Here is a 24339-nt window from a genome sequence, read left to right on the forward strand (position 1 = left end):
GTGTTCCTTAACAATAGGAGTCTTGGCTTATTCATCTTTGACAGTAAACATATAATAATAGTTATTATTGTAAACATACTAAAAGTATATAATAGTGTTTGTTAGATAAATTAGAGGATGGAAAAAAATAGAAGTGTGACTATAACTGAGAACAATTTGCATCATAACATATCATCATAACATATGGTCTTCACTGGATCCTGTAAAGTGTTTTCTAGCAAATTTCTGGAAGTGGTATTTTTCCTAAAATCTTAGATTAAATGCTTAAAACAGAGCTGAATATTCTATACTTCTCTAAAGCAAATTTACATTTTTAAGTAAGTTTCTGATTAGGGAAAATAAGATTAAATTATATTCCTTGAACATGCATACATTGGCTACTTAGTGAGGAAAACTTAGATGATAACGATGAAAAATGGGGAAAGCTAAAATCTAGAAGTGAGTTTATCCACAATATAACACGTGAAAAATTGAGACTTGACTACAACAATAATAGCCAATTTCAAAATAAGTTTTTAAAAACACATATACCTAATGCATGTTCTGTTAAGTCTGAAAAGAACGTTTGGCTCAAAGATGGATGACACAGAAGTAACTGGAAGGAGAGGATGAAAAGTTACTAAAATACACAAAGAAGAGTGACCTGTTGAACAAAAAGATAAATTTCAGCCATCAGTATTTAAATACAAGAAATACCTTTCTGACTTACCCATTCCTAGCAGATATATTTTTGTTGCATAGACTATTTTCTAATTATGATAGACAGAAAACTGTAACACTATAAAGATGTAAGAAACTTTTCAGCACTTTATTGATTTTACGAATGGAGAGTAACAAAAAAGAAAACAAAATAGGATTTATAATATAGTGAGTAGATTATTTACCTCTTGTTGTCTCAACAGAAGAAAATTATAATATTTTACATGAGAAAATAAAATCACAGAACTATATAGTTCCATATAGAGCTGTAGTCACCTCTTCTTCTGGTTTTCATAGCACTTTCTACATATATGTATTACTTCATATTGCTAACATTTCATACTGTATTATCTTATCATTTGCTTTCATGTCTGTCTCTTTCCTTAGACCCTCAAGTTCTAGAGATTAGAGGCACATCTTATTTCTCTTTTATTCCCAACATCTAATAATTCCTGAAACATACCAAGAAAAGAAAAAGAACAATGAGATAAAATTTTTGCTTAAAGTAGCAATTTAAAAATCAGATGTAAACAAAGATTTATGCACAAAATATTCAATGAAGATTAAAAAAACAATAAAGGAAAGGTTAGATACATTATGGATGATGGACTATAAAACAGACATTTAAAATCATTTTAAAAGAAAATAGTATTAGAAAATGTTCAAGATGTTAAAATTAGATACAAAATTTCATATACTATGATTTAAATTATGAAAAATATGATATACATAAATACACATACGGGTAGAAAAATAAAATATAACGGGTTATCTTTTGGTGATATTTCAGTTTTTTTAAACTTTTTCAGCACTTTTGACATTTTCTACAATTAACATGTATTTTATAACCATAAAAGTATTTTAAATCAATAAAAAAGTATATAATAATTTCATCAACTCAAGGTTTACTTGTGGTATATCACATCAGAGTGAAGGCAAACAATTTTGCCGCGCTTTTATTTCCTTTTTATGATCAATAAATGTTTATGGAGAAACTACTCTAGGTAACTATAATTCTAGGTGCTAAGGATAAACAGTATTCTGAAACCATTTTCTTTGGAATTTATCACTTGGCATATGAGGTTTCCTTCTAAATGCTAGATAACTCATTATTTCAAATGTTAGGGGTCTATGATATTTCTGTTTTGAACTTTTGCTGATGTATTTTCAAAATCCCTTTTATTTCAGATATTCAGAATGGAATGTTTCAGGATAAAGATAAAATCTAATTACAAATCTTAGTATGATTCTCCTTAAATTTGGATTTTTGTTTTTTAATTTCTATTTGAGAACACTTGCATTTGCTATGAAATATCTCGTTCCTTTTAGTGATGATGAAGAATGAACAATATTCATGATCATAAAAAACTTCCCTTTTAAGCTCCTTGATTGTGTCTAACGCAAAATGAAATAGCATTCAAATAAAATGGGATACTATTTGAACAATACAAGCCCCTCAAATAACTTGTATCTGACATCAGATAACCGAAGCAAAAATCATCACTACATGTATGCACAAGGGCAAGTCCATATACCTTTTACATATCTTGGTTTCCTTAATAGCACCTAGTGAAAGGTCTGGCAAAAAATAAGAACTCAGTTAACATTGACTGAAATATCATAGCTATAATATTTAATTATTACCATTCACTAGTGCCAGTAACTGGTGTTTTACGAAAAAAGATGTTAATAGAAGGAATAATTTCCTATTTTCCATGACTTAACAGTACAAGGTAATGGTCCTCAAGCTTTTTTAGTATGAAGACCCCTTTTTAACATCAAAAAGATTCTCAGAAGCTCACATGGCAGGAGTTGTCATGCTCAGTGTGACTGACTGAATAACTATATAACAATAATAACTTTGATAAATTCAGTAACACTTTTAAGTAATTGTGTTTTGGGGATTTCATTTAAACTACGGTCAATTCTTGTTGCAAATAAAAACATGGATTACCTGCAATGACTCAAAGCTCTTGATCGCTGAGAGAATCACTGCTCAAAGGTGTACAGCTTTGGCAAAGATATACATACAATTTAAATAAAATGACTACAATAAATAGTTTTGAAGTGCCCGCTAGGTGTCGGGCACTATGACAGGCCCAAATGATAAAAGATGGAGTCTCTACTTTCAAAAAGTTCAATATAGTGGGAAACACTAACTGAAAATTATAAATACAATCTGTCAGTACAAAGAATGACATAATTATACAAGAAGGTAGTGATGCAGCCAAGAAAAGGTTCCTGAGGATGACATGTGAGCCAAGTCTTAAATGAAGAACAGGAATTACTGGAGTTTAAGAGAAGACGGGATTCCAGGCTGAATAAAAGCCCAAAGCAAAGCCACAGAGGTGATAAATAGTATCATATGGACTTGGAGACAAAGCTCTGGACGGGTGCTATAAAATAATCTATAAAGCAAGCAATTGTAGAATATAAAGCTAAAAGAGATAGGAAGAGGCCTAATCATAAAGGACCTTTATGTGACTATGTGAAGAAGTTTGAATACTATGCTGCAAATGATGAGGAACCATCAAAGGGCTTTAAGCTGAGGTGTGGCATCCTCAGACTTCTGCTTTAGATAGAGCTTTCTAGTAGCTGTACAGGAGGTGGATTTGAAAGGGATAAGAACAGAGGTAAGGAAAATATTTGTTGACTAAAATGACTGACTGAATGAATGAAGCTGTAATAATCCAGACAAGAGATGGTGAGAGTCTGAACTATAATTATGGTAGTAGGAGTAGAAAGGAAGAAACAGATTCAAGAAATATTTATATCGATCGGCAGGATCTATTAACTTATTAAACATGAAATATTAAGTAGAAGAAGTAAAAGATAAAGCTTGGTTTGAGTAACTGGGGAAAAAATGGTGTCTCCAAATGAGATTGAAAATACTGAATGAAGAGCTCTTTTGAGGGGAAAACAATGAGGTCAATTTTAGATATGTTGAAGAGCCTGTGAGAGAGAGATATCTAGCAACAGTTAGATAATGGAGTGTAAAGTTCAAGTGAGAGAAATATGGGCTAGACATATAGATTTGTGAGTCATCATCATATAAGTAATTGAAGATAAAGCATAAATTAGCTCACCCAAGGAGAGAGTGTAAAATCAGAAAAAAAATGCATAACAGAATCTTGGGAATACCTATGTTTAGAGGATGGAGAGAAAAAGAGGAATCCATGAAATGCACAGAGAAATTACAGTTAAATACATACAAGGAGAGCCAATAAAAATGTTTAAGAGCACTATGCAGCAGAAAGTTTAAAAGAGAAAAATGCAATCAACATTGTGAAATGAAGATGTGTTATCTAGTAAGATAAGACATTTTTAAAATGTTCCTCAGAGATGGAAATTAAATAAATAACTGATAAATAACAATAGCAGTTTCTATGGAGTGGAAATGAAAATCAGACTGCAGTGGGCCATAAACTCCTTTATTAATTCAACAGATATTTACTGAGTGCCTTCTATTTGTCCGGCATGATGCTATATACTGGGCATAGAGTGGTGGACAAAATAAGACACGGGTTCCTTTCTTTATAGATCTTTTACCATGTAGGTAGGTGCCCATCTCACCAATACTCTGGACAATGGAGAAGAATAATTTTAATGAGGAATTTTTAAAAATTAAGGAAATGAATTGAGACCATTTTCTTGGTTGGAGAGAAGAAATATATTATATTCTCAATTATGAGGGAGACAGAAGATTATATATTTACATTCACACACACACACACACACACACACACACGCATGCACACACTATGCTATGATCCTGAATTGGCTGAGCTCCAGGAAGACCTGCAAGTAACCTTTGTATAATTTTTTGCCTCCCCGACTTTTTCCCCATTTTAACAAATGATAAGAAGAAAGGAAACAGATTTAAAATAAAGCTGTATTGTATAAAACAAAGAAAGAACTACTTGGCTGCCAAGGATATTAAACAATGTAGAAAAGAATCAAGATGAAAAACTACTGACCACAGAGTTTTGTTTTGTTTTGTTATCATACAAGATTACTGATCACATTATAGTTGGAATAGCTACTAAAGTACCTAAGTAATGGGCTAAATTAGAGTATCTTTAGGATGCCTTCAAATCTGGGGACTCTGAGTCTTTTTTTTTTTTTAATTCTGTATGCCATGTATTACTGTAATGTATTAACTTGAAATGGTGCTTCTTCAACTAAATAAAGCAGGCTCCCACAGAAGCTACTAACATGAGCTGATTCCTATAAAAATGACTTCCCAAAGTTTCATTAGATTATACAGAGAGTTCTCATTGATATGGTTCATTTGACTTTTTAGTCTTACACATCAGTAAAATTCTAGATCTAATTTCTCTGGTTATGAGATGAACCAAATGACTTAATTATGATTATTATTTTGCCCATTTTTTGTATGCTCTGACCTCAAAATGAAATTCTCTCATTGTTTATTGACCAATTAGTCCATATAATTCTAGCAAACATCAAGGAATTATTTCATGTTTCATACCTCTTTTCTTGCTTACTCAATTTGGTGCTTTCCTGGTCCTATCTAGAAAATCAAGTCTCAGGTTCAGCAGACTATATGCATCTATATCTCTATAACTTTTGGACTTTTTCAGCAAGAACCCTGGGTTTTCCACTATTCTTTCTAAATTTAAGACTTTCCATATTTTTCAATCTTATTTTTTATTTTAGCCTGAGTACTTATAACTTGGATGTTTTCCATTTTAATTTCTATCCTGCTCTTCATGGGTAAAAACGCATAGCTACTTCTGAATACTTCTTTGATTTCCTATTGATACTCTTATCTTTGCTGTTGTTGCTATTCTAATAGTAAGTGGATTCTCTGATTTCAATTTGAAATTTTTTAATCTTTTGATCTCTCTAGACAGTGTCAATCTTTACCACTATTTTTGGCCACTTTGAAAATATTGTTAGGTACCTGTATTTGCCAAAAAATGTAATAAAATACTCTTCTCATTCTTTTTCTTTTTTAAATAACAGTCTTATTTTAGCAAGTGTATCCTTCAAATCCCTGCTATCCTCAACTCTTCACTGTCACACTCTAAAAGTAATCCACAGTAAGGGATAATTATAGCCAACAAAAATACAGTTATAGAAGCTTACATTTAGTCTGAGAATCCCTTTTTAGCTGCTACTATTATTAGCCTTTATAATCATGTTTGTAATTGAGTATATTGTATTGTCAAGCAGAACAAGGTACCTTAATCAGAAAATATAGAATGCCAGGAAATTAGCATATACCTTAATGACAATCTGACCTTGAACAATTTTTTATACCTCAAAGTTAAATTACTGGGTGGGGTAATGTTGGTATGGTGCAACAATAGCAAGTATATTAGGAAGCCAGAAAGCATGACAGACTAAATACGTATCAGAGCACTAGATATATTTTGGCATTTAAATGAATTGTCTAGAAATTTGTATTGACTTTTTAAATCCTCAGTAATCAAAAGAAAAGCATGTTAAAAGAGTTTATATTTTTCTTAGATGTACTTTTAGCCTTTTTTATTTTATTTTATGATTTCAAATTTCAAGGCCAGGAAGGATAAAGAATATTAGGAATTCATTCATATTCTCTCTCTCATACTTTTTTTATATTTTATACTGAATTTGTTTAATCTTTGTGCACAGACATTTAGACTACCATACATAACACATTTAACAATATTGGAAAATACTGAATAGCCTTTAAAATAATCAATAAAATATTTTACAAATCAAAAGAACCTCTTGATATATTTGAGAATCCTTCTGGAACCATTTTTTCTTAAGGTATTATTAATCTCTGTACTATGTCAAAATGAACTAAGGAATATAAACTCAGAATTCTAATCAGAATTGAACTGTTAATGTAAGACAAATTTTAAAATTCACAATAAAAGGGATCGTGTTATATTATGATTAGCAACACATAAAGAATTATTAGATTGTGGTCATTTCGCATTAGCTAGCTGGGTTAAAAGGTGTGATAGGTTTCGTGCTCTGGAGTTACTAGAGTAATATAGATTCAAATTCCAGCTCTGCCATTTAATAGCTATGAAGTCATAAGTAAATTACTTAAATGCTTAAAGTCTTAGATCTTGCATGTATATTTCTATCCACATGGATGCCGTGAAAATTAAAATGTACTATGTAAAGTGCCCAGTATGATACCTCAAACGTTACAGAGTCTTCAATAAATATTGAAAGCAAAGTGATATAGTAGAAAAAGACTATGATAGTCTTGGAATCCCAACACACCAGGGCTTGGATCTGAATATTTGTAATTTATAAACTATTTTACCACGAATATGTTACTTAGTCTTTGTACCTTAGTTTTTTCTCATCTATAAAAGGAGGATAATAATGATAATACATTTCATATAGCTATTTGATGATTAAATGAGAAAACGAATAGTAAGCATTCAATAAAACATCCATTCTCTTATCCTTTCCTAAAAATGAAACAGAATATATGACTCTATCTTTTTTAAAAATGCATATCTGGTATGTCACTATAAAAACATTTAGCTTTTGTGTCTTATGTGAGACAAAGGATAACTGAAGTCCTTAACAAGAAAGTTAAATAATAAACTATAGCCCAAAATACTGTTTTTTACTTTTTTCGGGAAAGCATTACTACTTTAAGTGCATTGTAATAAAAGGGCAAAATCCTAAAATTAGTAAATTTAGTAAAAAATATTAAGATCTATATTAAAGCCAAAGTGCTAGAAAAATAAGACATTTTACTATTTTCTCAATAATAACACATTCCATTATTAAGACTTCATAATACATTTGTGGAATAAATTCCATAAAGAATACATACACACACACACACACTCGCACACTCTCTCTCTCTCTCACCCATCACTAGAGCAATCTATTTAGTCTTATAAATAATGGCATTGACAATACTTTCAACTTTTCTTAACATACCATGAGAAACCATTAAATAGCACAAGTGAGACTTTTGAATTAACCAGTGAACTAAATGTCTACTAGGAGAGATTTCACATTTGCTACAACATATTGCTATGACAAAACAAAGTATGGCAACAAGAACAACAATTACTACTATTACAATTACTCTATTACTGCAGCTGCTGCTCTTAACAATAAAATAATGACTCCTGTCTTTTATTGAACATTAGTTGTGTTTCTTGTGGTCTGCTAAAAACTGTTAAGTATATTATCTCATTTAATCCTTACAACAAATGTATGAAGATGGTATAACTACCCTCATTTCATAGATGAGGAAACTAACTTGCCAAAAGTCACAGGTGGCAAAGTCAGGATATAAAAACCAGGTCTAACTCTAAAGCCTGCACTTTTTAAAACTACCTTTTACTGCTTCCTAATATCTCTAGAAGCTTTAGTCTTAAACTGCTACAAATAAATAAATAAATAAAATCCCATAAATCTTGTTTCTTACACAAACTTTTAAAATGAAAATACATGAAACCATGAAATGCATGAATATTTATGCAGTGGGTAATTCTAATGGTTCTTACATAAAAAATGAGCAGAATACTTACTCTGTGTCAGGCGAGTTTCCTTAATATTAGGAACACTACTAATTATATCATTTAAAAAAACAAAAACAAAAACAACAAAGTACTTTGAAAACTTGGAAATATAATTCCTGGTAATCCTTTCTGATCCCACAAAATTCTTGTTATAAAGTATACTCTACAATGTCTTGGTAAGTCCAAATTTGAGTCCCAGCATCTAAGTTTCATACTCCCCAATTCCCATGAAAATAGCCAAAGGAATATGTAAAGAGGAAAAAAACAAACCCTGTGTCATCACTAGAAACTCTGGAGTGAGGGATTTCTGTTCGATATAGAGTAAATGAGGCCAAGCTGAAAGAAGGCACCGAAGACTTCCTGACAAAGAAAAGTGGCATCAAGAAGTGAGGACCTTGGGCCGGCCCCGTGGCTTAGCGGTTGGGTGCACGCGCTCCGCTGCTGGCGGCCCGGGTTCGGATACCGGGCGTGCACCAACACACTGTTTCTCCGGCCATGCTGAGGACACGTCCCACAAGCAGAAACTAGAAGGATGTTCAGCTATGACATACAACTATCTACTGGGGCTTTGGGGGGAATAAATAAATAAATAAATAAATCTTAAAAAAAAAGAAGTGAGGACCTTGAACATGATGTAATCTATGCAGAAATAGAAGTATAATGTTGTACACCTGAAATTTATACAATGTTATAAACCAATGTTACTGCAATAAACAAAAAATTAAAAATAAATAAATAAATAAATATAGAACTAAAAAAAAAAAAAAGAAGTGAGGACCTTGCCACAGACTTCACACACGGAATTTCCCATTTAAAAATAAAAGAAGAAAGAAAGAAACCCCTCTTGGAGATAAAGTATAACTATATATTTATAGTTTACAAAGAGAATCTCTGGAATGATATTTAAAAGTATCAAAAGTAATAGATTACCTATTTGTGGATGAGGAAATAGAGAAGATCAGGCAGTGAGGGACAGGGATGGGAGGGAAACCTCAGTGTTTTAGATAAGTAGATAGACAGACAGACATATATATGGTGTGTGTGTGTCTTTAGATTTTTGAACTTATTTGTTCAAACTAAATAAAACAAAAACAAATAAACAAGCGGCCCCTGATCTCTCATCCTCCTCTGCAGCCACCTTATTCATTCACTTTTAACTCTATTCAATCTGGCTTCTATCTCCCCCATCCTAACTGCACTGAAACTCTTCTTAAGTTCATGCACAGAGTACATACTGAGAAACCTAACAGACACTTTTCAATATCACTTCATTTCAGATGAAGATAATATAGATTCAGAAACATTTTTGGAGTAGAGTAAACAAGACTTGGTGACAGATTCAATGTGGAATATAAGAAAGAGGAAGGAGTGAAGAATTAATCCTGTCTTCTGGCTTCAACAATATGGGCAAACATTGGCGTCATTTACTGAACTGGAGTAAAGACAGGAAAAACAGGCATGTGCCGTTTGTATGCGTGTGTGTGTGTTAAAGTAGGGGGAATTATTAGTTCAGTTATAGACATATTAAATATGAGATGCCTAAATATGAGAAGCTTATAAAGTAGGCAGTGGAGTTTTTGAGGCTAGAGTTCAGAGGAGAGGTTTAGTCTGGAGATCTAAATTTGGGAGTAATCTGTATATAGATGGTATTAAAAGATATAGAAATGGAAGAACCAATCTAGGAAGAGAGTATATAGAGAGAAGAAGAACCAAGACAAATGCTTTATGAACTCCAACTTTAGAGGGCAGATACATAAGGAGGAGCCAGCAAAGAAGACTGAGAAAGAGTGGGTAAAGAGGCAGGAGTAAAGCAAGAAGAATATGTTATCGTGGAAACTGAGAGAGGAGAGTGTTTCAAAAAGAAGGATGTGGCCAGGGCCAGGGCAGTGGCATAGTGGTTAAGGTCACATGCTCTGCTTCGGCAGCCCGGGGTTCGCAGGCCTGGATCCCGGGCGCAGACCTATGCACACTAATGAAGCCATGCTGTGGCAGGCGTCCCATGTATAAAGTAGAGGAAGATGGGCACAGATGTTAGCCCAGGGCCAATCTTTTTCAGCAAAAAGAGAAGGATTGGCAACAGATGTTAGCTCAGGACTAATCTTCCTCACACCAAAAAAAGAAGGACGTGGCCAACTTTGTGGCATATTCTAATGAATAAACACTAGAAAAACGGTCCATCAAATAAAACATTAAATTAAGGCCACTAAAACTTTTTGTAAAAAAAAATATAAATTAAAACTACATACCTTTTGAAGGCACTGTTGGTAGAAGGGTTTAAAACAAATGATTAACTTTGTAAAATTCATGACATTAAAGATAAAATTTTAATGTTTATCAAATTCTGCTCTAACCTGGATACACTCACGAAATGACTACTATGCCCCATTTTGTGTTAAGGATGTTAATGCAATGGGAAACTTTGGTTTTATATTCAATGCCTTCTAAGTTAAAGTCATAAGTTATGAAAATGTAGTAATTAGTACATTATGAAGTCAATAATTATGTATTAAAATGTTATGGTATTTTAAGATATTCAATTAACAAAGAACCTATTTTAAGCCTGTAAAGAACACAGAAAAGCAGTATTATAGCTGGTTAAAAAAATGTTAAAAAAGAATCTTAACGACTTCTGTCTCCTTCATATTGCCAATGGTTTAGTACTGTTTAACACCTCCAAAATTCCTGATTATAACTACACGGCTTTTATTAAATTAATAACAGCTTAAGCAAAATAAAAATCTTACCAGATTGGTTTCATAGGAATACATGAGACTTTTCCATGTGTTAATATTTCTTAAAACAGGTTTGTAATTTTTATATAGTCTTATTTATCCTTTTATATCTACCTTTATCTAGAAATGCTGTCATTTTTTTCTGACGATGAAAATAATATATGAGGGCACAGACACTGATTAATTGCATATAAGGATTGATTAAGACATTTGGTCAATTCATGTTCTATTTCATAATCCATAACAAATGCTGTGGCAATTTCTTGATTGAATGGAAGAGAATCCTATTAGAGAGAAGGGGCTCTTATACCAAAAAGAGCTATATTATTATTCCTAGTCTTTAAGGTAGAGATTCTAGGGAGGACAGGATCAGTTGACAAGGAACTAGTTAGATGGGGAAAATTGGCACAAGAGAACTAGAATGAGGGAAACAAGAAAGCCAAGGGAAAAACTCTGAAATGCTGGTAGCCAGCTTCTAGGGAGGGAGTAGAAGAGAACTAAAATATTTACTTAAAAAATATGGCGGAGGCCGGCCCAGTGGCGCAAGTGGTTAAGTGCGCGTGCTCCACTGCGGTGGCCTGGGGTTCGCCGGTTCGGATCCCGGGTGCGCACCGACGCACCGCTTGGCAAGCCATGCTGTGGCAGAGTCCCATATAAAGTGGAGGAAAATGGGCACGGATGTTAGCCCAGGGCCAGTCTTCCTCAGCAAAAAAAGAGGAGGATTGGCAGATGTTAGCACAGGGCTGATCTTCCTCACACACAAAAAAAAAATATGGCTAAGTGGGGGGCAGGCCGGTGGCATAGTGGTTAAGCGCATGTGCTCTGCTTCGGCAGCCCGGGGTTCACAGGTTCGGATCCCGGGTGCAGACCTGCACACCGCTGATCAAGCCATGCTGTGACGGCATCCCACATACAAAATAGAGGAAGATTGGCACAGATGTTAGCTCAGTGACAGTCTTCCTCAAGCAAAAATAAAAGGATTGGCAACAGATGTTAGCTCAGGGCCAATCTTCTTCACCAAAAAAAATATATATATATATATATGGCAAGGTGAATTTTATTACTGCTTTAGACACATGCCCAAAGGTTGTGTCTACATTAGATGGCACTGAAATATTAAAAACATCTAACAAAACTCAGCTTACTTACATGGTCACATAACACTATAAATTGATATCTTTTTGGATAATTTGTATTTAATTCCACAACAAAGACATACTGAATAAAGTGTTCATCGAAAAACAGTTTCAACCTGAGAACACAAAATATAACATGAAGAGAGAACTCCACAGATGTACTCAAGATTCAGAGAAACTATGCATCATTAATTGGCAAGAAATGATAAGAAACATATAGAAAAGAAGACTCATTTCCCATCAGACTTAGAAAGCACTACAAACACAGTAAGAATATATACAGTCAATTCTTGTTATTTGAAGTAGTTATGTTTTATAAAGTCACCACAAACACTGAATTAGCGAGTACTGAACCACTGCTCCTAGGGGAAATACAAGGTTAGATTCTTGTAAGCCTCTGGTCACAATATTTTCATCGACCAATTGATACATAATGTTGTTTGGATGTGTTTCTGTTTTAAGACAACTTATTTAATATATATATATATATATTTAATATAATATATTTTGTTGATTCATTGACTCACAGCCAACAGCATTATATAACCAATGCCTGGATAAAGCTTATCTAACACATGTCTTTTCTCCATAAGGTATATTACAGCTTTCTTGCACTTAGCAACACTAGACAGCACTTTAGCACTACAGTTGGGGGCCATTTTAAACAGAAAAATCTAAAAAAAAACCCCACAAAAATGTGACACCAAATAGATGGTGAAAAGAACACTTGTTTACAGTATGAGAACTTAATAAGACAGAGCATCACTTTATTTGACCTCATCTGGGAACCTGCATATTGGGCAACCCAAATTTTTCACTGCATGTGACTATGCATGTCAGCAAAAAAAAAAAAAAAACCTGCAAGTATTAGTTTGAGGTTACAAATAGATTGTAGTGAGTAGGCGAATTTGCAAATATGAAATTCATAAATAATGAGGGTCTACTGTACCTGGAAGTCATCACTCTATTTCACTAAGGATATGTAGGGTTATATGCTATACCTAAACCTGGAATCTCAGGATAGTAGCAGGTTTATTAAAAAATTCTTTGCCTAGGACTTACACCCAGTTAATTAGTCCACACATGAAATGCCCACTGTCATATTTAAGGTCTTCTACAGAGGGTGCACACTATTAATACAGGCACTTATCAATACATATATCAATTAAAAAAAGATACCAGACAATACTAAGTTTTTTTCATTGTTCAATTATTTCACAAATCAATGTTGTAATTAAAAGTAGATAACTTGATTTTGCAAAATGAAATAAAACCTTGATTATATATAGCTGCTCTGAAAATATGTGCTCACTGCACTGACATTAGAACCAAGGGAAAAAAACAGGAGAACAAAACCATTTTAAATGTATATATATTTGCCTCTATAGAATATGTCTCCTTTTTGCTCAGTTACTCATTAAATTAGTTCATGCTATTCAGTTATAGACCATATCATAAGATTTTATTTTCGAATTATATTAGAGTCTATAAAAACTACATATGAAGTCCACATGTAGTCTATGAAAACTACATATGGTTAAAATATACGGCAATCTATTCCAGCCAGGAAATGGACTATTTTTTTTTTTTTGGTGAGGAAAATTGGCCCTAAGCTAACATCTGTTGCCAATTTTCCTCTTTTTGCTTGAGGAAGATGGACCCTGAGCTAACACCTGTGCAAATCCTCCTCCACTTTGTATGTGGGATGCTGCCAAGCATGGCTTGACCAGCAGTGTGTAGGTCCACGCCTGAGATCTGAACCCATGAACCCCAGGCCGTCAAAGCAGAGAGCACGAACTTCACCACCACACCACGGGGCTGGCCCAGGAAATGGATTGATTAAACTAAGATAGACCACATGTTCTCCTTAAAAAAAAAAAAGAAAGGAAAGGAAATAAAAGCAGCATATCTGAGACCTATTTTGCTAGACAGAACTGAAATTCAGTAACCTCAGTTATTTCTGTGGTTCATTCCTTTGCAATATCAAAGTAAAAAAATAAATATAAAAATACAAAATATAACTACAGGCTCTTTAATAACAAGCAGCTACTCCAAATATATGTTCAATCTAAAATTCGGAACTTGCCCTGTCTGCTGTTTGGATAATTTCTTCCGTTAAGCCCTGAATAGTCAATTCTCACCCACTTCTATTACTTGGAAAAAAGTCATTCATATAGTGTTACATAATTCTTTGAATAGCATCCCCATCCTTTCCCCTGAACCTCCTGCCACACAGCTTGAAAAAAACAACAGGCTATTTTTGAGACAGTGCTTGTAAGAAAAAATTTTGCTTGTTTAAATGGCTTGGGCTTCTTTTACTCTTAAAACCTCACTTATCTCTTCTCACATTTGTGAAGGAAATGAACTTTGTGTTCAGTGCCATACCACTTCCACTTCCCATTTCCACATATTACTTTCTTTCAATGTCCCACTCCTACTCCTAGGGAGATACCAAGGTGTAATTTCCCTCCCAGGCCTGCCCTTTCTGGGCACCACTGCATATCCCAGACCTTTTCTTTTTCCTTTCTGTATCAAAACTTAGCTGTGCTCCATCTCCTCTAGATTCTGAAGCTTTTAGCCCTTTATAAACCAACTCATGTTAAAAAGTTGCTGGGTATAATGTGTTATCCCCTTTAGGGGATATTAAAACAGGATTACATAAGAATCACTAATATTGGCGATTTCTGGTGTATGAGAGGACAATGATAAGATTTAGTGGGGTTAGCATCTTTTTAACAACAACCTTCAAACCATACTGTGTCTCATATAGGCAATATATTACAGTAAAAACAAAAAGACTAGATTGAAAGGGAGGCTATCTAGATTTTAATACTGACTCTAATATTGTGTGTGGGACTTTGAACCTCAGTCTCCTCCTCTGTAAAATTAAAGGATTGGACTAGATCATTAATAGCCTTAGCATCTCCAACTTTATATGATTCTATTCTACATAGACAGAGGGCAGCTATACTGAGCACACTGCACAAAACTACTTTGCTTGACTTAGAATTATCTTCATTATAGTATTCAATTTTGTTTCAATAGGTAGAGTTATCAGGGAAGAGTTGTCTTGGTTCTTCCAATATACATGCCTTTATCATAAATATCCAGAGAAGCTGAGCTACTGCTCTGTAACCTCTCTGAACACAGACTATCAAATATCACACACCATTCTTCTCTCATATCATGTGCAACCAACAATCTGCAATCCTCCTGGTAACTTCTACAGACCAAGAACTTGAGTTGAACTTTATTCTGTACTTTAAGAAAAAAAATTATAATTTACTGAAACCTATTTTCTAGTTCTAGTTTATATAAAATCCGAAATTAACTTTGTTCATACCAAAATTCCACTTTAAATCACATACACTTGACCAGTCTGAACAGGAATCAATGCTATCAATTTCTAAAACAAATGATTCAAACTATCAAAATATTCTTCAAATCTTCCTGAACCAAAACGGCATTTCTTTTGGTTCAAAGCCTAAATTGGGTTCTTCTTCATTCTTCTATTAGAATTGCATGGTAGTTGACCTCCCATTCAATAAGACAGTGTTAGTTTAAAATTTATTTAAAGGAACAAATAAAGAACACATCTTTCAATACCAACAACCTAAATTTTATTCACAATTTGTAAACTGTCTCATTATTTATCTGCCCATTGAGTTCTTCAGTAATAATGAGATCTTATTGTAGCATCATTGCTTTTGTGTTATATTAAGTCCAAAGTGAAAAAAATGATGATGTAACTATAGGTAGTACAGTAAAAGCTCTAATGATTTATGTTTTCCTATGTGTAAAATAGTTTAATGATGCCATAAATGTCAACCAATAAACAAAGGACAACTGATTTTTCAGTCTCATTCATCTGGTTCTGAAACCCATAAAACTATTTTAATATCACACAGCTCTGAATTATCTTTTAAAGATTGCCATCTTTAATTTCTTCTACTTAGAGTTAACTAGAGAAATGTTCCTAAGATATTTTCCTTAATATGCTTATTTGATTGGTAGTGTTTTCAGTCAGTGAATATATGCCATGTAATAAACAAGAAATACATTACTTAATTATATAAAAACTAGAGTTTCATAGTCTCCTAGTTAGGATTTAAAGGAGAGTTATTGACTAACCAACACAGGCATACCCCTGGAGTAGAAAAAGGTATTAATCCTTACCCCTGTGTCTTCGATCTTATCAGTCACCCTATGTGGAATTACTTTCCTTTTCCCCTGGGCTTATCATTCTGGGTCTAAAGTATAGAAATCTAGGTTGAGCTTGCAATTCCTTGGTCAAGTATGATTTCAAAGTATCCAAAAGGGTTGTACTGAGGATGAATATGAGAATTAGTAATGAAAAAAATAGAGAAAGACTAATAAGAAAGGAGAAAAGAATACTAATAGAGAAATACTACTGGTTTCTACAAAAGAAAGAAGAAATGTAAAAGAATAATATAATGAAGAATGTGCTTGCAAATTTATGTCCATAATCTTTTTTTCCTTAATCTATCCAAAGTTGAGCAACTGTTTATTAAATCCATACTTTATTTATTAATATAATTGTCAAAGGCAATTTTTAAGACAATCCTTTCTACCCTGTTCATAAATACATCTTAAATGATGGGTTATCTGAAGGTTGAAATAAAAATGAAAGGCTTAATCACACCAACCTGATGTATCGTCTTTAATAAGTTATATAACCCCTCTTTTTTCCTCCAATTTATAAATTTGTGTCCCTCTAAACTTTATAGCTTACCTCCAGTTAGTGAAATTTCAGTTAGATAGACGTGAAATATTGGATGATTTCGTTTTACAAGGAATTAAATCTGAAAAAAAGAAATAGAAGTTTATTAATTTTTGTGTAGTCTGAATCATTACCTAGTTCTGATTAAGCTTCGGCTTAGGATCTGACTTAGAAATGGGTTAGTTGAATTAAGTTGCCATAGAAATTCACTGTTTTGTTCTTAGGCAACTGAGACACACAAGGTCTAGAATAATTTGTGAAATAAAATTTTAAGCCTTTTTGGCCAAATATGGAATTTGAGACGTGTTGTAGTCAAAGTGGTTATCTCAATGATAAAAAGTCTGATAAATATCATTTGAATAAGTTGCTGCCAAGAGTGCCCACAGAATTGGCTTCTCATAGTTATACAACATTTTTCATAAATTCTTATTTTTTCTATACATTCTTTTCAAAATTTATCTTTTAATCGACTGCCTCTTTTATTCTAGTTTTATAGTGGATCAAGTGATATATAAGTATATTTCCCTCTATATCTTCACATGCATTAGTCAATACTCATTTTAGGAAATAATTATATACACTGAAATGTTAACTTTCAGTATATCTCAGCTACAATGGACCAACCATGGTCTTTAAAATTGTGAGATTCAGAGAGGACGAAAGCATATGACAAGCCCTCTAGACCATAGCTATGCAAATCAAATAGGCAATTAACCTGATATACTTACATTTTATAGACTTTTGCCTGATACATTGATCTTGTCCTGTAGATAGTCTTTCTTTCTGACTGAATCAGAGTATAATAAAAGCCCTTCTGGATCAGACCCATAGTCCATCCAGCTCAGTACTCTGTTTCTGATAATGTCAGCTGTGCAGTGCTGAGCACACAATAGGCAATCAATATTTCATTGAACTGTTCTTGAAATAAGCAGGCATGTCTGACTTCTAAGTCAACAATCCCAAGTGAAAATCAGCTCTTCCACAAAATACATGCAAATTTAACTCCTTTTAGAATCTTCATTTTCAGTATATAAAACCTTTTAACATATAAAATAGTACCTCCTTTATCTTAAAATAGCTATTTCTACCCTATGTGCCAATAATTCCACTTCCAGTATACACCTTAGAGAACTCTTGCAAATGTGTACAGAGAAACCCAGTGAGTCACTGCAGCATTACTTGTAATTGAAAAAAAAAATGAAAGCAACCTATAAATGTCCGTCAAGAAGGGAATGGATAAATAAAATGTGCCATATTTATATGATGGATTATTAAATAAACAAATGTAAATACATCAACATGGGTAGATCTCAAAAAAAAATGTTGAGTAAAAAGTATGGAACATTGAAGAAAATTTAAAGGAGCAGAAATTAATGAAATAGAAAGCAAACATCAATAGAAAAGACCAGCCAAGCTAAAAGTTGGTCCCTAGAAAACCAATAAATTCGTTAAATCCATGGTGAGACTGATCTAGGAAAAAAAGAAGGAAAAAAAAGTATGGCACCTAGATATATACTAAGTGTAATATTTATGTAAATTTAAAAACACATACAAAATATTGTATATTATCCATGAATGTACATTTATGTATGGAAAAGAATACACAGTACCTCATGAAAGCAGTTATATCCAGGAGGGAGAGCAGAGAATAAGACTAGTGAGTGTGGTCAAAGGAGACTTCAGCTTCATCTACTGTTTTATTTATTTTATTTTAAAAAGGACTTGAAAAAATGTAACTACATATTAACTGTTGTAAATATTTGGAGAAGGTGGAAACATGGATGTTTAATATATTATTATATCTATTTTCTACATTTTAAAAATTTCTCATAAAAATAAAATTTCTTATAAAACTACAAAAAGAATCACGTAATATTGAGAGAATATGCTATTAAACTTATTAAAAACAAAAAACAATGAATACCTCCTTCTAACATTGAGTAGGCTGAGTCATAGGAAGATCACCTACACTTAGTTACTCAAGATTCTAGGAACAAAATTCATATTTACTTTACCCATATACTCCATGATTTTGTAAACTGATTCAATCAACATTTACCCATGCTTTCTATACAGAAGAATATTAAACAGTCTATTCTGATCAAAGCCCTTCTAGCACTTGTTATAACTGTCTTTCTCTGGCCCCTCTCTTGACGTTAATTTTTTCTTAAGAAATGGTGAATAGAAATAACTAAATTTTTGCAAGCACTAAGGTACCATGCTTTTATATCAGTACCGTTTTCTCTTTTGTTTCAAATATCTTTCTTGATGATGTTTACCTCTTTGTTGAGGGTTTTTTAGCTGCAGAGGACATTACTTAGCTACCATTTCTGAGAGCCACTATTTTAAGTATTTATTCAGAATAATCTCATTTAATCCCTACAATAAACATAAGAAATAAATATTATCTCTGTTTTTGCAAAGGAGGAAATCGAAACACAAAGAGGTTAAATAACTTGTCCAAGATAATCAGCTATTAAGTATGAGAACCAGAAATTCAAATCCAGTTCTAAATGACTCCAAATGCCCTGCTCTTTCCACTGCCTCCAAAGTGAAAAATTCTACAATGACTTCAAAAATTCCTTTCCTTGATCCTAACTTTACCAATTTTAGTAAAGTGATTCAAAATCTAGAGATGTTATTGTTGTTTTGCTCTTGCTATGGTTATGCCTAAAAAAAGAGTAAGCTGAAAGATGTTTTTGTTGCTATTGTTGTTGTGTCTGTTGGTTTAATATAAAGGTAGTGCTAGATGATCCTAGAGCTAGAACAGTGGTTCTTAACTGGAGGTGATTTTATCCTCCAGAGGATATTTCGCAATCTCTGGAGATTTTTTTGGTTGTCACAACTTGGGAGGGTAAAGCTACTGATATCTAGGGGCTAGAAACAAGAGATATCGCTAAATATCCTACAAGGTACAGGACAGCCTCCCAAAACAAATAATTGAGCAGCCCAAAATGTCTATAGTGCTGGTTGAGAAACCCTGATCTAGAGGCAAGCATTGTGGACCACAATATAGCTGATTTTGAAAAAAATAATATTCAAAAGTCATTGAATGTGTGTACTAAAATACAGAGGATTCGACAAATTTACAAAGCATGCTCTGTTCTAACCAATTACCAGATAAAGTTCTAAAACCATGGGAATGGCTTTGACAGAATTTTGACTTGAGATTCCAGAATCGATCTAGGAGAAAGAATGGTATGAAAATAATAGTAAATAAAAGCAGTATGGAACTAAGGGTGTAGGATCTGTGCCCAGTAAAATGGCATACAGGAGTACAGCATAGTAGTCTTTCAAGACTTAGTGATTTTGTTTTTTACCTTGCCTTCACTTGCTCTTCTGAAAAAAATCTCTTATTTTTGCTCTTTCTTCTCTAAGGAATTTTCTCCAAACAGCTCCTGGACAGTAAAACAATAAAGAAAAGGTTTATTAAAAATGAGTTTCTCTATGAGCACTTATACCTATATTAAAGAATTTCTGTATCACACAACTCTCAAAACTAATTTGGAATCATCCCGAAGTGGGAAAGTATCTCTAATAATAGCAAATTCTTAAATGAGTCCTCCTTACTCTGCTATATGCATTCAAAAGTACTGGATTAGATGGGCTGGCCCAGTGGCATAGTGGTTAAGTTTGTGCACTCCGCTTTGGCAGCCCGGGGTTCAGGGGTTCGGATCCTAGGCGCGGACCTACACACTGCTCATCAAGCCATGCTTTGGCAGCATCTGACATGCAAAATAGAAGACTGGCACAGATGTTAGCTCAGGGACAATCTTCCTCAAGCAAAAAGAGGAATATTGGCAACAGATATTAGCTCAGGGCCAATCTTCCTCACCAAAAAAAAAAAGTACTGGATTAGAAATCAGAGTCCTGAATTGAATACAGACTCCATTTGCTCAAAACTTGTTTGGGCAAATCATATAATGTCTCTGAGCTTTGTTTTTTTTTCCTTTTTTTAATTGGTAAAAAGAAGATTATAATACCTGCCCAGGTTGCCTCATATTACTTTAAGCATCAAATGAAATGATGTATAAAAAGCATTTTGTAAACTATGAAGTTCCATCCAAATTGAGCTATGTTAGCCAATATAAGATTTATATTACTCTATATTAGAAGGTTCATTTCCATTATACAAATTGAGGCAAAATATAGACTTCTGGGCCCCACTCCAAACTTATTCTTTCTATAGAAGTGAGGTCCAGCCATCTGTATTTTTAACAAGGACACCAAAGTTGGAGAAATACTATATAATACTGTACCATTCTCATTTCTGATATACTCCGTTCTTTCTACTTCAATGGAAATTTAACTGTCATGTACCATTTAATTTTCTAATCATCTTAAAATCATTTGGTAAAAGACAAAAATGTGTTGTCACAAAACAACTGAAATTAAATTTTAAAAATTAGGTAATTTAGATTTCAACTGCAATTGTTTTATAAGTGTTTTTAACTTTAAAAATCAAAGCTTGCTCTTTGTAACACAGTGGATTGCAAAATATTTAGAGACCTAAGAATGATTAATCATAAAAATAACTTAATTTCCTGGGGGCATTATTATAATTTACCACATTAGCTTTATTCATGTCAAATTTTACCATATTCAATAGCTGCTGAGTTAACTTAAGAGACTATTGGTTCTTTACATCTCAATTATCCAAGTGAAAATTCACAGATCTTTTAAAACACATCTTTCTATGTAAACATAAGTGAAATTTATCATATCTGAGTTTCTCAATATGTGACTGATGTTGCTTCAGTTAAACCTTCATATTTAGAGTTAACTAAGTCCCAAAAGAACAACTTGGGAGGTACTATACCTATCATCGTCATCATTATAGTCTTGTTCTAAGGGTGAAAGGAGAAAAAGATTGCTGCCTATTTAGGTGAGACAGGGTAGGAGGCATTACTGAATTTGGTAGAGTGGAATAACAAAGCCAAGATCCAAGATAACTCCCCAAAATAAGAAATATGAATAAATACAATAAACAATGAATGAATAATTGTGACTAGAGTAAGAGAGTAAAATTACATTTTTAAAGATTACATCTGGCTTTAAAAAGGTTAACCTTAATCATCACTATGATAAAATAAGCATTTCCAGATTTCATCCTAATGTGTTTAGCAGACTAAAATAAGTTATTGATCTTAACTGTTTAATCAGAATATGTGTTAATATAACACTAATATATTCTTAGAGGCTATATTAGCCTGGAAACAACCCAAATATCCATCATCAGAAGAAGAGACAAATAAATTATGATATATTCATACAGTGGAATACTCTGCAGCAGTGAAAATAAATGAACTATGGTTACGTGCAATAACAAAAAAGGGAACATTATGATGAGTTACAAAAGCAAGTCAAAGAAGAAGCATGATTTCATTTACACGAAGTTCAAAAACATGCAACACTAAATAACATATTATTTATGGATACAAATATTATGGTAAAACTATAAAGAAAAACAGAGGAATTATATATAAATTTGAGACAGCAGTTGCCTCTAAAGAGGGAAGGAAAGGAACGTGATTAGGAAAGGTGTACACAAGAAATTTAAAGGAAATGGTAATTTTCTTTTCTTAAATTGGGTGATAGGTCACAGGTGTTTGCTGCATTGCTTTTGTTTATTCGGTACTCATGTTTTATAAATATTATTTTATAGGTATTCAATATTTAATAAAAACAAAATTTGATGTCTTTCCTTTCTATACTCGCTCTGTAAAAAAAAACAGGTTTATGATTTTAACAGATTTCAATTCCTTGCTTTCAACAGCAGCAGTAATAATTGAACATACATATACTTTAAACAGTTCTATACTGTCTAAGATAAAAAAAAAATTTCTAAATCTAACTTTAAGAAATAAGATATCCAAGAAAAAACATGAGAGCAATTTTTGGAGTCGAAATTAGCTCAGAATTCATAAAAATAAAATCAACTTAAACTTTTAAATAGTTAGTAAATCAAAGATACAGGCTATGTCTTTTTTTCACTTAAGATGGACATCAGTAGTAAAATTTCCTAACAAAAAAAATCTTCAGATCTCAATTTTACTAAAACTCTGATCCTATCCTAAGGATCTCCCTCTTAAGAAGTTCTACAATATGCAAAAACATTTTAAAAACACTTTTTAAAAAAGGCTTATTCTTATAGATCACCTACATATAACTAAAAAATCTTTACATAAAACTTGGAAATGCTTAAGCTTTAGTGGATTGTTGTGGTCTACATGTAGATTTATTGAAAGAGCTGTGTAAATACATATTAAGCACCTAGGGAAGAACTTTTTTTAAAAATATTTTTTACCTTTATACCAAAAAAAAATTCTCAAATAGTGAAATACAGTTGTTTATCTAGCATGGAAAGTGAGGAAACGATGAAATCTGCCAAGTTTTATCTATCTCTATAAAAGTAAACCCTGCATCTCAAATATATAGAGTAAGATCAAAAAATAAAAATAACCTTTACACAGCTTCATCTGTGAAAGTGGTCTCCAGATTGTACTTTACCAGCATCTTATATTCAAAAAGGTTGGTTTTTCCAGCATGGAGGGTGTATAATTAGGTAACAGTCTGAAGCCTACCAATCATAATTAACACAAAAGAGTAAAACAATAGCTTTTAGAACCATTTTGGTTCAAAACGAAACAATCCTAAAGATAAAAGAAGCTTAGCCAATTATACACTCATTTCCATCACATACTGAAATTTTAAAGATGAGAACAATTTTAAAGCCAAACTTATAAAATTCCTCAGAGAATAATTATTCTGTTTTTTTTTTTTTCCGAAAAGTAATATCTCTTAGCTCTTCCTTGGAATTTCCAAGAGTTTTGAATCGAAATTCAGCGACACCAACGCCAAAGATCTCCTCCCTTCCCATAAATCTAGAGATGGTATCTAATAAATTACCTTTGGATATTTTAATAAGTCACAAATAAAATGCCAACCAATATTTAGTATTTCGATTAACCTCACCGCCCATTTTAGAGAGATTTCGTAGTAATTTTCGTATTTTACACCATATATTGTAAACAATTATAATAACCTATTTATTACGAATATATATTTCACAGCAACTTCGCCTGTTAAACCTAGGGTTACTTTTTTTTGTCCTCCCCTTTTAACCTAAAACTACGGATCATGATCCTTTTTAAAATTTCAACCGAACCTCACAATTCAAAATTACCAACCCCGCTAACCCCTTACGCCCTTATTTCATAAGATTATAATTTTTTTAAAAAAAGTACTTTAAAAGCCCTATACCTTTTTCCTTCATCCGTAAGACTTTTAAGCTCTGAGAACAGAAGTGAGGGGTCAAGGATAGGGTGAAATCTGAGGGAAAAGGTGGGGCTAAGAAGAGGGGGTTAAGAAGAGTTCGGAGTACGACAAAAGTAAAAACCAGGTTAGTTGGGTGACGAGAACCGTTAGGCGCTGGGTTACACTAGGGTGCACGCGAAGGACTCGAGGGGGAGGGGCGTAACCTCCTACCCTCGAACCCCCTAACGCCCCCAAGC

General features: G+C 33.0%; 1 long non-coding RNA gene across 1 annotated transcript; it reads right to left on the minus strand.

Annotated features, from left to right (window-relative positions):
- Positions 1 to 16841: 16841 nt before the first annotated feature.
- LOC147911874 (uncharacterized) lies at positions 16842 to 24219 on the minus strand. Its single transcript, XR_015550544.1, has 3 exons — positions 24089 to 24219; positions 20146 to 20223; positions 16842 to 16907 (listed from the first exon to the last, which is right to left on the minus strand). It is a non-coding gene; the product is annotated as an uncharacterized LOC147911874 (long non-coding RNA).
- Between the last annotated feature and the right edge of the window lie 120 nt (positions 24220 to 24339).

The sequence above is a fragment of the Ceratotherium simum genome, chromosome X (assembly GCF_057802395.1).
Source record: "Ceratotherium simum simum isolate JZ-2026a chromosome X, ASM5780239v1, whole genome shotgun sequence".
Classification (NCBI taxonomy): Eukaryota; Metazoa; Chordata; class Mammalia; order Perissodactyla; family Rhinocerotidae; genus Ceratotherium; species Ceratotherium simum.